This window comes from Lissotriton helveticus, chromosome 5_1 (assembly GCF_964261635.1).
Source record: "Lissotriton helveticus chromosome 5_1, aLisHel1.1, whole genome shotgun sequence".
Classification (NCBI taxonomy): Eukaryota; Metazoa; Chordata; class Amphibia; order Caudata; family Salamandridae; genus Lissotriton; species Lissotriton helveticus.
This window is the reverse complement of record NC_136065.1, coordinates 86,548,385-86,565,843: the sequence shown is the minus strand read 5'-3', so window position 1 is coordinate 86,565,843 and position 17,459 is coordinate 86,548,385. Positions and strand designations below refer to the sequence as shown.

The 17,459-nt window shown below is 48.4% G+C and overlaps 1 protein-coding gene across 2 annotated transcripts in view; it reads left to right on the top strand.

Moving 5' to 3' along the window:
• The first annotated feature begins 2,313 nt into the window (after positions 1-2,313).
• Positions 2,314-17,459, top strand: part of LOC144754184 (uncharacterized) — a 95,456-nt gene continuing 80,310 nt past the window's right edge. Inside the window, exons 1-2 of one of the 2 annotated variants that reach the window (XM_078641766.1) lie at positions 2,321-2,541; positions 2,635-2,691. The gene's annotated coding sequence lies outside the window, so the exon portion shown is untranslated. Of the gene's footprint in view, positions 2,542-2,634; positions 2,692-17,459 lie in introns of both variants that reach the window. The other variant, XM_078641768.1, reaches the window with a different exon arrangement.

Below are 17,459 nucleotides of genomic sequence, written 5' to 3'. Positions count from 1 at the left end.
ATGCACTCTTCATCACCTGAAGAAGAATCATAAATAACTTTAATTTTTTTATTCTTCCTCCTTATGCAAGCCCTGGAATAATGTCCTATCAATCCACAATTAGAGCATTTTCCCTTAATACCAGGACATAATTTGTTATTGACCAAATGTGAGTCACTGCCACAGCGGAAGCACCGTAATTCTTCACTCTTTTTAGATTCCTGAGATTTACTCTTAAATTGTAACTTTTGTTTAAAATTAGATTTACCTTGAACTTTAGAAACAGTCTGTTCTGCAACTATTTTATCCTCATTCTTAATTGCCTTAGCACTACGACCAGATAATTCAGCTTTTCTGACAATAGCTAAAACATCCTTGAGATCAGCGTCCCCATTGATCTAAAGTCTATCTTGATTCGCTGGGTCTGAAGAATGCATAACAACCTGATCTCTTATGAATTGTTTCTGAAGATGGTCAAATTTGCAATCTTCAACCATTTTTTTAAGTTCAGCAACATAAACATCAATAGTTTCTCCTGGAAGCTGTTTCCTATGAAAAAACTTGTATCTTATGATACCTATACAAACTTTGGGAGAGAAATGGTTATCAAAGTCTTTCAAAATATCAGTGAACATATTAGAATCACCACCCCCAAATGTTTTAGTCATTTTGTCATACATTTTTAAACCACAAGCCCCCACAGAATGTAAAAATAGTTTTTTCTTCCTTTCAGGTTTCATCTTCCCGTCTTCGTCCATAGTTTCGATAAAATTTAAAAAATAAGCTTTCCACTGTAGCCATTTCATGCATGGTTCAGGACCTGTAGGCCAAAACGCCTGCGGAGATTGAATGGTGAAGTTCTGAGAAGCCATAACTAAACACTCCAATAAGATATAAATCAATAAATAACAAAGTCCAGTCAAAAGCAGCAGAAAACAAAAGATGGTATGAAGAAAACAGTTTTAAAACGAGGAAAACGTCTTAAAATAAAAATACTGTTAATTAAAATGTATAATCTTACTAGATATCTGTAATGCAATGAGAAATAAAAGAAATTGTAGTGTGAAGAGCTTAAAGAGCAACAAGGAGAAGATCTTCTTGTTAAGGAGCTTGTATAGCTGTTGTCAAGGAAACAAAATGGAAGCCAAGCGTCTTACATCATCACGCATTGCAGCCGAGGGTGTTTCATAACAGCGTGATGTGCGTGAAGCGCTCCAGCGTCGGAAGAGAACACTACCAGTGTTGGCGCAGAATGCAGGAATGTCGGTTACCTCGCACTCTATTCTTCGATGAAGGTAAAGACTTCCAACTCAAAAGATGCGTTCATCCAAAAGTTAATAAATTGCTTCCTGCGTGCTTGTCAATATGTAAAAGGCGCCTTCTTGCGCACACAATTAGCCAAAAGCAGCGTAATACACTCCTCAGTCAAACAGACTCATGAAATCCTAGAGTCGCAGTAAACTTGCAAAAAACACGAATCTTCCCATGAAAAAGCTCTTCAAAACAGAGTACTTACATAAATTTCCACCAAGTAGAAACGATTAAAATCCAAAAGTGAATACATCAAACCACGAAGAACGAAGAATGTTCCAAATACTGGAAAATTGTAGAATATCCAAATAAACATGGTCCGGGGATTTCCTAATGGTTCTTCCACATCGTAGCAAATTGTTAAGTAGGGCACTTTAAGGTAGTAGTGTAAGAATAGGTTTATTGAATAGGAAGCACAGGAGCAGGGTAGGACACAGCCTACACAGGACTTCTTTCCCAGCAACTGTTCTAACAGAATCAGAGAAAGGAATCCTCATGGTACAACAGAATAGGAAGATTGAAAATAAACATTCCACATAACAAGCAATAAGGAAACATGACACTCTACTTGTACTTTGTATGCTTTTGTAACCTGCACACATGTCACTGTTTCCTCCTGTAATGCACCGTTTGCTACCTCTTGTATTTTGTTTGCTTTTGCTCACGATTGTCACTTTTGCCTCATGTAAAATGTAACTTTGCTTTTGTAATTTGTTCACTTGTAATGTTCTCATGTATCAGTTCTGTTCCTATTGTGAAGCGCTCTGACACCTTCGGGTAAAGTCCGCGCTAAATAAAAACGCATTAATAAATAAATACATAAATAAACATCATGCTAAGGGCATTACTTTAGGTACTTCTCATAATCTCAACATGGCGGCCCTTTTCAACCTTCATCGAGGTCTCTCGGAGCGCCCCATCTTTTCCTTTGACGTATTTCAACATGGCGGCCGCTGTTGCCTGAGCTCGATGGTGGGTGTGCTCACTATACGTTAAAGACATACCGGAAGTAGCTTGGCTCCCGACAGGCAGTCCCACGGAAACTGCCAGACTGGGCTGTTTCTCGGCCGCACCTCAGACTGCGCGTGACTCCCGCGGAAGTACCGTTTCCGTTACTGCCAGCGTGACCTGTTTACGCTTGACTCGGACTCCGTCCCGGCTCGCTCAGCCTCTGGGCGTTCCTCGCTGCTGTCGGCGCTCTGTGCGGCCGTGCCCAGACGCACCTTCCACCTGAGAATATTTTTAATACAGGTAACGGCCTGCTACTTACCTGCCATGTTCCATTTCTCATTCAGGCGATTGTTTAACTATTTTGACTGACTTCGCCTATACCCTTTATTTTAGAATCTTTTATCGTCTCTGCCGCTGCATTGGTGTTACGCCCTGTGCCTACTTCCCACGGTAAGACCCTGATAATATTTTAATGCTGCTTGCCTCTGGGGCTCCCCCCTGGGGCACTCTTTCCCACGGTGAGGTCTGCCTCCCCGCACCCTGGCTCCTGGTTCCCTGTATCTTATGACCCCATGGCATGCTTTCGTGCCAGGCTATCACCCGAGTAGGTAACCCTTCCTCACCGGCCTGCTTCCTGATATTTCCATCAAGCCTCTCGAAGGGCTGCAGCTCGGACATATCTGTACTTTGCACCCTATCCATCCTCCTGATCTTTTTGCATATCTTCTCCTGACCTTGGCTGTGACTTAAATTTGAATTCCTTACTGGAAGCCGGCTGCATTCTGGGAATTGTAAAGCATCTTTTCCCTTACATCATACACATAATACAAGTACCTATGCACGTACATATTGATGGTATGACCATCGTTCGAACATCCTCTGGAATGTAACCATTGCACTCTTCATACTCTTAAAAAAAAACTACGCAACGTTACGCTACAACATATTGCATATTTGCAGACTCTAGGTTCAACCTTAATCCAGTTGAGCTCGCTCTTTAACCTTGTTGTACAACTTTAGCATGATGGTGTCAGAATGCTAGTGGGCAGAAGCTGCTCCTTGAGCACTAATGGGGGAAGATTATCATTCCCCACCACCTGTTGGAAGTGCATTCAGAGGATGGCCCATTGTGGAGGGGGGATGAGCAGACAGCCTATTTGTGCCTAGAAGAAAATAGCTCTTCAACTGTAATGGGGTTAGCTAAGCCTTATGCGAAATTAAGAACTGTATGTTCTTGAATTGAGAAATGCGGGAGACCTGCTGGGGGAACTCCAGAGCTCGGCTTCACTCTCTATCTAGTAAAACCGTCCCAAAGTCCTATTCCCATTTCTGGCGCAGCGCTGCTTGGGGGCCATCTGCTAGTTCACAGAAGGCTTTGTAAACCAAGTGATGAGGTGACTATCCTCGCCCATTTTCAAGATAGTCTGAAGCACCGGGTGCATGGCGGGTTCCTGCGCCTCTGTACCCCAGAGAGTGTGGCAAGTACGGCCAGCTTATGCAGCAAGAATTGGCCTGGTGGGAGGTTGTAGTCCTCCGTCACTGCTCAAACAAGAAGGTAAACTTCGGTGAAGAGATCTCCCAGGGTGAGTATCAAGCATTGTGTCCAGACCTTCCATTCGCAGGCAGTATAAGGTCCGGGGTTACCCGACCAGGACGATGGTCGGGGCATATATTGTGGAGCTGCGAGAGAGGCGGTGTATTCGGACCATGCACTTCCGTGCCACTGCTACTTGTATGGGCCATGGTGATGGGGAGGAGCTCCTTCGGAAGAAGTGAGCCACGTGCCGTTGGTATTGGCAAGATCGTCTGGTCTGTGCAGGCCTCTCCCATGTAGTGCCCCACAGTCCAAAGCAACAGCCCCTAGAGCTGGGCAGCCAGATAATCTGCTTAAAATGACGGCGCGCCTAGCGCTCTTAGCTATGGGGAGCTGCAACTTGACGAGAGCAGTCCAGCGTCGATTGTTGCCCCATATGAAGGTGCTAAGAATGGTGTCCAATTTTTTGAAGGAGCGCAGTGGGACTTTTGGCAAGTTCATGAAATAATACAGAAGTCAGGGTAGTATTATCATTTTTACTAAGGCAATCTTGCCTACTGGGGCCAAGGCCAGGGACTGCCAAAAAGCACATTTGTGTCCTGATACCTGCTAGAGCTTTGCGGAGGTTCCAGTCGTCTGGGTCTGTGGACGTGTGATAAAGGTACAGCCCTCTGTGTCAAGTCATCTGAGCGTGCAGGTGGACCCTAACACACCTAGGTGCACCTCTCGCTGCTGCAAGTCCGGGCATACATTGTAGATTTCACCCAGTTAACACAAAGTCCAGCAATGGAGCATAGTCTACCAAGGTGTCCTGGATGGATGACAGGTCTGCTGGTACAGCCTGTATATTCAGGAGCCCGTTATTTGCATAGAGGGACACCGCACGAGTCCTGTCCGCAAGTGGGATGCCCATGCCCGGCTCTCCTTGTGCAGCTGCCTGGCTAGTGGCTCCATTGCGAGCGCATACAGTAATGTCGTGTCCCATGGCTGACCGGCAATGGGGCCGGTATCCAGCGTCCCAGGCAAATCGCAAAGATTGGTTTGGAGTACAAGAGCAGAGTATTCTAAGTGTTTTGGCCCAATTCCCTTGTGAGTGGGGACTGTGAAAAGATACTACCAGGCTAGAGTGTCGAATGCCTTCCCCCAGGTCCAGGATAAGGCAGGCTGCTAGGGGGAATTCCACCCCCCAACCCTCGCCCCGTAGTCTTTCACATGTAACAGACACTGGATATTCTGGGAGTGCTGCAGCCCGGGACAAAGCCGTCCTGGTCAGCATTCACAAGCTCCAGGAGTATTTGGGTATATCTGTCAGCTAAGATATTGTCCTGAATTTTATATTCTGGCACAGTGATGGCGATTGGTCTATAGGGTGCCAGTTGTTTTGGGTCTTTCAGGTTTAGGGAGGGAAACCCAGGAGGGATTCCCGACGGGAGTATGGAAGCTCACCAGACTTCATTGCATCCTCATATATTTCTGCTAGGCTTGGTGCCAGGCTGGACGAAAATGTGTGGTAATTCTCTAGGTGAAGACAGGTCTAGACCTGATGATTTATTGTGGGGTAGATCCTGAAACGCCTGTTTTACGTCAGTGGGTGTTACGGTGGCATTGAGGGAGCGGCTGATAGCGGCCGAGATCCGTGAGAGGGTGATGTTAGCCAGAAGCACTTAGGGTAGTACACTGTGATGCCCAGTGGCTCCTTGTATATGAGGGAATACTATTCATACAAGCATTGGCATAGCCAATAGTTCTTGCCTTTGGGACCTTATAAGTGTTTAGCCAGAACTATTGGCTTTAGCAATGTTTTAGTGGACAGATATCATTAAGTAGAATAGAGAGCGTTTGATGTACCCAACAATTGAAGATCTTGTTATTGTGGATTAAAATGTAATCACCTCCAAATTTAGCACACCTGTGCGTAAGCCCAAAATGCTACAACCAAGAGCAGGATGCCTTCACACTTAGCGCCCACCTCAGATCATGCTGACTGCCAGCACTCTTCCTGAACTGGACCCCCACAAACAAGGAAGGAGGAGCTATCGGAGTCTGTCATTAAAAGACAGAAACCCTTATCTCAAAGTTTAACAATATAACTTATTTCTTTACATAACGTATCTATAAATTAAGGGACAACCTACTGAGCTTCTACTTTGCCTACCCAAATAACGTTGCACGCTTCACATATACTAGACTATAAACTTTTTGCCTTTTCATCCTACACTACTGTTTAAAAAAATAAATAGAACATGGATAGAAATGCAAAATGGTTTGAATCATCACAATACATTTTTTAAATGCTACAGTTAGAGAGGATGGATAGATACCTTGAGGGAACAGATGTCTTGTCACTGATGACTTCAGCTTGCATCAGGACAGGTTTCCTAGGTGCACGTCCCCTAGTTGACTCCCATATCACCTCACTGCCCTGGGTCTCAGTTATCTAATCTGCCAGACTCGGGCAGCACCTAGAAGCTATACAGTTTGCAGTGCAAGCTATACACGAATATTGTGACAGTCACCAGTACCGCCAGTTGCAATTGCAGAGCCGGTGTGAAGCATGTCCCTGTGGTCAAAATCCCCTTTTTTCCTTCCTCGCCGCCCTCTTATCTACTTTGTCTCTCCCTACGGTGAACTTTGAGACAGGGAGTGGCTGGCATGTTCACCTGCTGTTTGGGGGTGTTAAAGGAGAAACTCAGCAGGCATGTGCCGAAAGTGAAATACAAGTGTAAGTGCGAGGATGGCATAGAGAGGTCATGAAAAAGAGGACCACAGAACTAGAAGCAGCCAGTGTCAGAATCTAGATAACAAGACGTCTTCGAGAAGGAGGTTGGTAGTGCAATGTCTAAAGTTTCAATATTAGCAGCGAAAAGTCCCTCATAGACGTTCAAAAATCACAGACATGCCTTGTCCTGTTTGGTGCTTTGCCGGCATCCATTGAAAGCGCCCATTTCTGTAGAGACCCAGACCAAAAGATCTCTCTTCAGAGTATTAGTTCATCTTCCTGCCATTTATCAGCTGTGCAATAACATCAAAAATGCACTTAAAATCCTCAAATTCTACGGCTCACCTCTTACACCTACCAAAAACGCCGGCTGTAATGTCTCATGTATTAGGACTTTCCACTTTTGTAGCTTTTATTTTGTAAAATTGCCAGCTTCATGCATCATTTATTATATGTCCACTTTATCTGTATCCATGTGTTTAAAGGTTGTGAAAATATGAAGTCTCCACTAGCTTCCACATGTGCACACACTGTTGAACGTAATGTCTGGTGCTATATTTCTCCTTAAATACGTCAACAATACTGTCTGAATATATCATCGCCTAGGGTGAATGAACTGCGTATCTGCAGCGAATAAGGTTTAGATATATTTGCTCAATTTCAATTGATTATGTATACACACAATAGTAACCTCCTATATTTTTACAAATCAATAAAAGCTGGAAACATTGTTTTCCTTCAGTATTTTTGCATACAAAATTACTAAACACAGAAAATTGAGGACATTAGTTAGAAACCGATCTCCATTCCAGTTTATCCCCCAAAGCATTCCCAGTGCACTCTGGTACTCAGTGCAATGGTATAAGCAGGGCAGCAAGTCCTAAAAATCAGAGCCAAAACCCAGACTGGGTGAACTACTTAAATACAGAACTGAGACAAGAGTTCTCCTCCTGTACTGTGAGGGAAAGTAGGGACTGCATCGAGGTACCAGCAAGTCGATACTCTAGGTTGGGTTAAAAATGCAAGTCTTGTGTTGAGTGTAAATCATCAATGAGGAACACGCTGCAGGAGGTGTTCTGTCCTGATCCTTTCAGAAGCGGTCGCTCCTCACACTGCTCACTGCTCTGCCTGACCGCCTGGTATCGTAGCGCTATACCGCCAGACTGCCATCCGCTACCTTGCCTTGCTCACACAAGTGCTTTTGCCAAATTGGTTATTTCAATTTATATCGGCGCGCTAGATTGCCTGATTGTTGATTAATTAATTGCCTATCTGAAACATATCGTAGCGCTAGATTGCCAAAGTGCGCTTTTACGATCTTTCCAATTGTGCTGTGCTGCCTGCTGTTTTCATCTGTGCCTGATTGTACCATTGCATCGCGTTATTTCTGTTTGTGCCCCAATCCTGTGTCGCTTTTGGCTTGCAGCCATTTTGTTGTTGTGATTCCCTGCCCGGATCTCCACCCCGCACCCGCCTCCCAGCTGCTCCTCCCTCGCCCCTCCCCCTCCACTATCCACATATGACAGATGCTTCTGCGCGCAGCGTCCACGCGCAGCGGTCGCGCCCTAAGCGCGCCGAAGGTGCGCCAAAGGTAAGCCCGTCTACGCCCGGACTGCGCCCAGCGCCATACCCCCTGGCCCCCGCAAAACCCACTCCGCCCGCTTATCTTACGCCGCCACCCTCTCTGCACTCAACCCCGGCCGTCTCCCAGACTGCTACCAAGCCGCCCCAGGACACACCCACGGACCCTTCACCTGCCACTCCTGCAAGTTCGACTGCATCTGGACCAACACCAAATCCACAAACTCCAAACAGAGCCCCAGCACTAACCACCTGAAATGCATCCTGCTCAACACCCGCTCGGTCCACAGACACGCCATCGAACTCTGGAACCTACTCGATACTACATCACTGGACGTCGCCTTCCCCACAGAAACCTGGATGAACGCCTCATCGGCGCCCGACATCGCCATAGCCATCCCGGAAGGCTACAAAATCATCCGAAAGGACCGAACCAACCAAACAGAAGGAGGCATCGCCCATAAAAACACCATCCGCATCACGACCAATACCGACGATATCCTCTCTACCGCCGAACACCTTCACTTCCAGATTCACACCGACCCCAAGACCACACATCAGAGGCACCCTCATCTACAGACCACCAGGACCTCGTACACAATTCAGCGAAGACATCTCTGACTTCATCAGCCCACATGCCCTCCCCTCCGAGAACTACATCCTGCTGGGAGACCTCAACTTCCACCTGGAAAAGAAAAACGACTGCAATACCACCACCCTTCTGGACAACCTGGCCAATCTCGGACTCAAACAACTTGTTGACACCCCCACCCACCTTGCCGGACACACGCTCGACCCCATCTTTACCTCCAGCAAGCACATCTCCTTCCATCACACCACAGCTCTCCATTGGACGGACCACAGCTGCGTCCACTTCACCTACAAAAAGACCACGACCCACAACCAGCCACAACCAATTCCCCGAAGAAACTGGAACAAAATCACCGCCAACCAACTCCTCACATCGCTTCACCAAAACCCTCCTGACAAATCATCACACCCAAACCAAGCAGCCACCAACATCACACTATGGATCACCAACAGCGCCAACGAACTTGCACCTTTGAAAAACCATCAAATCAAGCAAGGTAGCAAAAAAGCCCCCTGGTTCAACGACGACCTTAAAAAATCCAAGAAGCTCTGTCGTTCCCTCGAAGCCTGGAGAAAAAACCCAACCACCGACAACCTGGCCTCCTTCAAGAACGCCACCCGCAAACACCACCAACTCATCCGATCCACCAAGAAATCAGTATTCAAGGATCGACTCGACAACAACGCCCAAAACAGCAAGGAACTATTCAACATCGTCAAAGAATTCACCAACCCCACCGCAGGCACCAACGACATCACTCCCTCCGAAGACCTCTGCGACTCTCTATCCTCATTCTTCCACAACAAAATCGCCGACATACATAACAGCTTCAAAATCCAGCCCGAAGACCAGCCCACTCCACTCACCCCCGAACCAAAACCGCACTCTAACAACCTTCACGCCTGGAACCCAATCACCACCGAAGACACCATCCGCCTGATGAACTCCATACACTCAGGATCGCCAACCGACCCAGGTCCCCACCACATTTTCAACAAAGCAGACTCGATCATCGCACCCCATCTCCGCGATGTCATCAACTGTTCCTTCAACTCCGCTACCTTCCCGGAAAGCTGGAAACATGCCGAACTCAGTGCGCTTCTGAAGAAACCCACAGCAGACCCCACTGAACTTAAGAACTACCGCCCCATCTTGCTCCTTCCATTCCCTGCCAAAGTCATTGAGAAAGCCGTCAACAGTCAGCTTGCCGCCTTCCTTGAATCCAACAAATCCCCGACCCCTCACAGTCCGGCTTCCGAGCCAAACACAGCACCGAAACCGCCCTCATCGCAGCAACTGACGACATACGCACTCTATTGGACAGCGGAGAAACAGTCGCCCTCATCCTACTTGACCTCTCCGCAGCCTTCGACAGTCTGTCACAGCACCCTCATACAACGCCTCAGCAACGTCGGAATACAAGGAAAAGCATTGGATTGGATCACCTCGTTCCTCGGCTGAAGAACACAAAGAGTCCGCCTCCCCCTTTTTAGGTCTCGCCTGTCGATGCGCATGCGCATCGAGCTTGCGAGCCTATTGCGGCTTAAACAACTTTTAACTGAGAAGCAAGGAATCGTGGCGATTCCTTGCAGTGCCCGTGACTTTTAAGCTCAATGCGCATGTGCATTGAGCTTAAAAGCGCGTGCACAGCCGCAATCGCCATCTGTTCCTCTCTCCCGCATTCCTCCGACACCTTTTGAAGTGAAGCTTAGCTTCACTTCAAAGGCCCGGCTTCTTAACACCCACATGCCGCTCTCCCCGCTCCGCCCCCTCCCCTGCCCGCCGTGTCGCAGATCACAGAATCTTGTTGATCTACTTTCAAGCGCACGGCCGCTAGGCCGTGCCTCCCCTACTCTCCTCCCCCCTCCTCCTCCTCCTACTCTCCTCCCCTGCCTGCCGTGTCGCAGCTGTCTAAAGCTAAAACTGCTCACACAATACTTGCATTGTATTGCATCGGTGGATTTGCTGGAAACTCGCTTTGTTGGTGACTTTTCTAGTGGAATGCTCAGACCATCCAGCAGAATTATTTATTGTACATCCTTTACCACTACTATTTATTCAATAAAACGGGAGATTTTGTATTCATACTAATTTTGGTGTCTGGGTTTTTGGTAAGCACTCGTAATGATGGCCGTCAAACGGGTTTCCTTTGATTTCTGTCAAGTGCTGTCGAATATCTGTGCCAGATGAAGGAAAGTCCTCCTGCTCGCCCAGCTCTGGGTTCATTGCAGACTTTCTCTTCTTGTTCTCATGATGATCACATCTTCTAAATCTGTAATGCTCTTAATGCCATCCGTATGTCGAGCTAAGCCCCGCAAATCTGTGAAAAATGAGAACCACGAAGATATGAACGGCCCTTGTATGCAGCGCGCACTTGTGTGCTATTGTAGCTGATAAAGATTTGTCAGCGCCCTCCCTAATTCCCAACCCCCCCACCCCTCCCCGACAGAACAAATGTAGTCTCATCCAGCTCATCCCATTATCACTGGCATCTTAAATCATTTTTACAATAAGAAAGCTTTACTTTTAAATTAAAAGCATATCAGCGGCATCTGTGCCACTGCCTCCGAATCCCACCAGCGCGGGTACAATCAGCCGGTCTTATCTTTGATTTATTTCTTTGGACATATGGGCCGCGCGAAACTGTTTGGAAAGGAAATGTCCGCCCCACTCCCTTTAAGAAATATCCAGCCACAATCTGTCCATCTTGTATAGAACCTGCTCCAGGTCTCTTTATTGATTAGTCATAGTATTTTAATGATCCTGTTTGCACTTAGTGAGCATGTTTTAATAGTGTTTAAGTTATTCGATAGGAACCGGTTGCATAAGAACGATTTTATTTCTACATGTTCCTTTTTTGTTAATGCTTCGTTAAGCCTTGTTTTAAATGGTAATAATATTTTTGCACATCACATTATAGCACCAAAAGTAGCAGGCCTAGCCTTCCCTCTCCACACAAGTTCGGCAAAGCTAAACTGAATCCAGTTTGTGTAGCTTACCACGCGATTATCATCCTTTTACGATGTTTATTTCAATACAAGAGGACAAAAACAGTTGTTTTGTGCCCCTCTTTATTAACCCTCGCTCACCCTCGCTCACCCTCGCTCACCCTCGCTCACCCTCGCTCACCCTCGCTCACCCTCGCTCACCCTCGCTCACCCTCGCTCACCCTCGCTCACCCTCGCTCACCCTCGCTCACCCTCGCTCACCCTCGCTCACCCTCGCTCACCCTCGCTCACCCTCGCTCACCCTCGCTCACCCTCGCTCACCCTCGCTCACCCTCGCTCACCCTCGCTCACCCTCGCTCACCCTCGCTCACCCTCGCTCACCCTCGCTCACCCTCGCTCACCCTCGCTCACCCTCGCTCACCCTCGCTCACCCTCGCTCACCCTCGCTCACCCTCGCTCACCCTCGCTCACCCTCGCTCACCCTCGCTCACCCTCGCTCACCCTCGCTCACCCTCGCTCACCCTCGCTCACCCTCGCTCACCCTCGCTCACCCTCGCTCACCCTCGCTCACCCTCGCTCACCCTCGCTCACCCTCGCTCACCCTCGCTCACCCTCGCTCACCCTCGCTCACCCTCGCTCACCCTCGCTCACCCTCGCTCACCCTCGCTCACCCTCGCTCACCCTCGCTCACCCTCGCTCACCCTCGCTCACCCTCGCTCACCCTCGCTCACCCTCGCTCACCCTCGCTCACCCTCGCTCACCCTCGCTCACCCTCGCTCACCCTCGCTCACCCTCGCTCACCCTCGCTCACCCTCGCTCACCCTCGCTCACCCTCGCTCACCCTCGCTCACCCTCGCTCACCCTCGCTCACCCTCGCTCACCCTCGCTCACCCTCGCTCACCCTCGCTCACCCTCGCTCACCCTCGCTCACCCTCGCTCACCCTCGCTCACCCTCGCTCACCCTCGCTCACCCTCGCTCACCCTCGCTCACCCTCGCTCACCCTCGCTCACCCTCGCTCACCCTCGCTCACCCTCGCTCACCCTCGCTCACCCTCGCTCACCCTCGCTCACCCTCGCTCACCCTCGCTCACCCTCGCTCACCCTCGCTCACCCTCGCTCACCCTCGCTCACCCCAACCCCTCACCCCAACCCCTCACCCTCAACCCCTCACCCTCAACCCCTCACCCTCAACCCCTCACCCTCAACCCCTCACCCTCAACCCCTCACCCTCAACCCCTCACCCTCAACCCCTCACCCTCAACCCCTCACCCTCAACCCCTCACCCTCAACCCCTCACCCTCAACCCCTCACCCTCAACCCCTCACCCTCAACACCTCACCCTCAACACCTCACCCACCCTCACAACACATATTGTGTTACAATAGGTGTCACATTTGCGGAAGATAAAACTATCTAGAGATGTAGCATAACGACCAGAGCTGCCATATAAGTCACGTAAATACTAAACATGTTGCATTCCAAATGCTATAGGTGTCACATTTGCAAACGTTATAACTATTGGCATTGTAAATGACAAAGCCATCAATATAGCAATTTTAACATCGCAAAAATAAATAATTTATGTCATTTACAAGACCAATAACTACAACTTTTCTAATGCGATACTTATTGCATTCCAACGCCACTCACACACGCAACGCCACTCACACACGCAACGCCACTCACACACGCAACGCCACTCACACACGCAACGCCACTCACACACGCAACGCCACTCACACACGCAACGCCACTCACACACGCAACGCCACTCACACACGCAACGCCACTCACACACGCAACGCCACTCACACACGCAACGCCACTCACACACGCAACGCCACTCACACACGCAACGCCACTCACACACGCAACGCCACTCACACACGCAACGCCACTCACACACGCAACGCCACTCACACACGCAACGCCACTCACACACGCAACGCCACTCACACACGCAACGCCACTCACACACGCAACGCCACTCACACACGCAACGCCACTCACACACGCAACGCCACTCACACACGCAACGCCACTCACACACGCAACGCCACTCACACACGCAACGCCACTCACACACGCAACGCCACTCACACACGCAACGCCACTCACCCACGCAACACCACTCATCCACGCAACACCACTCATCCACTTGCAAAAAGAAAAATGTCTAACTATTCTATTGCGAGACCTATTGCATTTCCAATGCTTGTTAGATCTGAAGCTACCAAAGTCATCTGCGGCGTACCTCAAGGATCATCACTCAGTCCCACCCTCTTCAACGTTTACATGAGTCCCCTCGCATCCATCGCACGCCAACACAACCTCAACATCATCTCCTGCGCAGACGACACTCAGTTGATCCTCTCTCTCACCAAAGACCCAAACACCGCCAAAACCAACCTACACGAAGGAATGAAAGAAGTAGCCGTATGGATGAAGAACAGCCGCTTAAAACTAAACTCAGACAAAACGGAAGTCCTCATCTTAGGCTCTTCCCCTTCTGCCTGGGATGACTCTTGGTGGCCACCTGCCCTGGGAACCGCACCCATACCTACAAATCACGCACGTAACCTGGGTTTCATCCTGGACTCCTCCCTCTCGATGACCAGACAAGCCAACGCCGTCTCATCATCATGCTTCAACATCCTACGCATGCTCAAAAAAGTCTTCCGTTGGATCCCCACCGAAACAAGAAAGACGATCACTCACGCACTAGTCACCAGCCGACTGGATTACGGAAACACCCTTTACGCCGGAACCTCAGCCAAACTACAGAAAAAACTCCAACGCATCCAAAACGCCTCAGTCAGACTCGTATTGGACATCCCTCGTCAAGCTCCCATTTCCGGTCACCTGAAAGACCTCCACTGGCTCCCTGTCAACAAGAGAATTACGTTCCGTCTCCTCACCCACGCACACAAAGCCCTCTACGACCTAGGACCCGAATGCCTCAACAAGCGACTGTCCTTCTACACCCCCACCCGCCAACTACGATCGTCCAATCAAGCCCTCGCCGCTATTCCGCACATCCATAGATCCACTATGGGGGGGAAGATCCTTCTCCTACCTAGCGGCCAGAACCTGGAATTCTCTCCCCACCCACCTTCGCCTTACTCAGGACCACCTCTCCTTCAGAAAGCAACTTAAAACTTGGATATTCGATAAGTAAAAGCACCCCCTCCCCCAAGCGCCTTGAGACCCTCTGGGTGAGTAGTGCGCTATATAAATTTCTGAACTTGAACTTGATTCATCTAGCTAGTAAGATGTAAGATTCTCAGAGAACTGCTTGCAAGAGGCTGAAGATGAAGGACTCTGGTTATGAGGACAACCTTAAGGAGGTCGGAATGGAGAGCAAGGCATTCAAGAGGACCGTCCATGTCTGGGTCGTTGTTTACTGTCTGCAGGAGGGCGTACAGAGCAGAAAGGCTACACTAGAAGCCTGTATCGAATACAGACTAGCGGGCAAAGGCAGGCCTTGCCCTTAGATTAGTTGGTAGGAGCATGTACAACAGTGGTACCCAACAACTGCATACGAGGAGGAGACTCGTGCCATGATTCCTGCATAACCACCCACTACATAATATACCATTTCCAGTATGCAATTTTCTTTCATTGACTTCCTCATCATCTACAAGAGATCAGCCACACATAGACCACGGTTGCTGAAAACACCTGGGCCCCACTCTAAATTGGGTACGATGCTTCAGGCCAGCAGATCAACCCTTTACGTACGAGTGTCATCACCCAGCACAGAGGTTTAAAAGTCTCAGTCGTTCGACAAGAGCTGGCATTTCAAGCAATAGTGTTATCTGAGATGGGGCAAAAGATAATGCTAGGCCACCAATTACTGAGCATAAACGTTAATATGAAAGGAAACCTCAAAACTGCGGACATCCTCTAAAAGATATTAATTTCTTGTGAATGTATAGATATGTGTACATATTCTCCAAAGACCACTGAATAACCAAGCAGAAAGAGTCGCAGGGTCTGCCTGATAATCCACCAGAGAGAAGGTTGTGCACATGAGTAAAGCGATTGGGAAAATAATTAACACTAGAACCAATAAGCATTGGCCGTGCAGCTGTGAAAGTGACGCAGCCGCGAAAGTGATCGAGCGCTGCGAGCGATGCACTTAATGAGCATGACCGGGAAAGCCATCTGGCGCCTCTGCTCGTAAGCGTGTAACCGCAAGCTCTAGGCCGCCACAAGCAAAAGCGTGTGGTAGCATTTTCTGAAGCCCACATACTAAAATTCTCACCAGAGCAGCGCATGCAAGACATAACAAGCATTAGAAATGCAATCGGGCTCGGATTTATTTGAGTTCGAGCTAATGGCATTGTAAATGCCAATGTATTGTTGCTATGTGTTATGGAGTGTGTTCATGTGGTGTGTACTGCCAGTGATCTCCTTGTGAGTGTGAGAATATTGCACCGTTACTGCCTGTGATGTCCTTCTTGTGAGTGTGTGAAGCTTGCACCTCTGCTGCCTGTGGTCTCCTTGTGAGTGTAAGAAGCTTGCACTGCTGCTGCCTGTGATGTCGTTCTTGTGAGTGGGAGAAGATTGCACCTCAGCTGCCTGTGGTCTCCTTGTGAGTGTAAGAAGCTTGCACAGCTGCTGCCTGTGATGTCCTACTCACTACTCTACTCACTACTCTACTCACTACTCTACTCACTACTCTACTTTCTACTCTACTTTCTACTCTACTTTCTACTCTACTTTCTACTCACTACTCTGCTCACTACTCTGCTCACTACTCTGCTCACTACTCTGCTCACTACTCTGCTCACTACTCTGCTCACTACTCTGCTCTACTCTCTACTCTACTCTCTACTCTACTCTACTCTACTCTACACACTACTCTCTACTCTACTCACTACTCTCTACTCTACTCTCTACTCTACACTCTACTCTACTCTACTCTACACACTACTCTCTACTCTACTCACTACTCTCTACTCTACTCTCTACTCTACTCTCTACTCTACTCACTACTCACTACTCTCTACTCTCTACTCTACTCTCTACTCTACTCTACTCTCTACTCTACTCACTACTCTACTCACTACTCTACTCACTACTCTACTCACTACTCTACTCACTACTCTACTCACTACTCTACTCACTACTCTACTCACTACTCTACTCACTACTCTACTCACTACTCTACTCACTACTCTACTCACTACTCTACTCACTACTCTACTCACTACTCTACTCACTACTCTACTCACTACTCTACTCACCACTCTACTCACCACTCTACTCACCACTCTGCACTCACTACTCTACTCACTACTCTACTCACTACTCTGCACTCACTACTCTGCACTCACTACTCTGCACTCACTACTCTGCACTCACTACTCTACTCACCTCACTACTCTACTCACTACTCACTACTCTGCACTCACTACTCACTACTCTGCACTCACTACTCTCTACTCTACTCTCTACTCTACTCTCTACTCTACTCTCTACTCTACTCTCTACTCTACTCTCTACTCTACTCTCTACTCTACTCTCTACTCTACTCTCTACTCTACTCTCTACTCTACTCTCTACTCTACTCTACTCTCTACTCTACTCTCTACTCTACTCTCTACTCTACTCTCTACTCTCCTCACTACTCTCCTCACTACTCTCCTCACTACTCTACTGACTAATCTATTCACTACTCTATTCACTACTCTACTCACTACTCTACTCACTACTCTACTCACTACTCTACTCACTACTCTACTCACTACTCTACTCACTACTCTACTCACTACTCTACTCACTACTCTACTCACTACTCTACTCACTACTCTACTCACTACTCTACTCACTACTCTA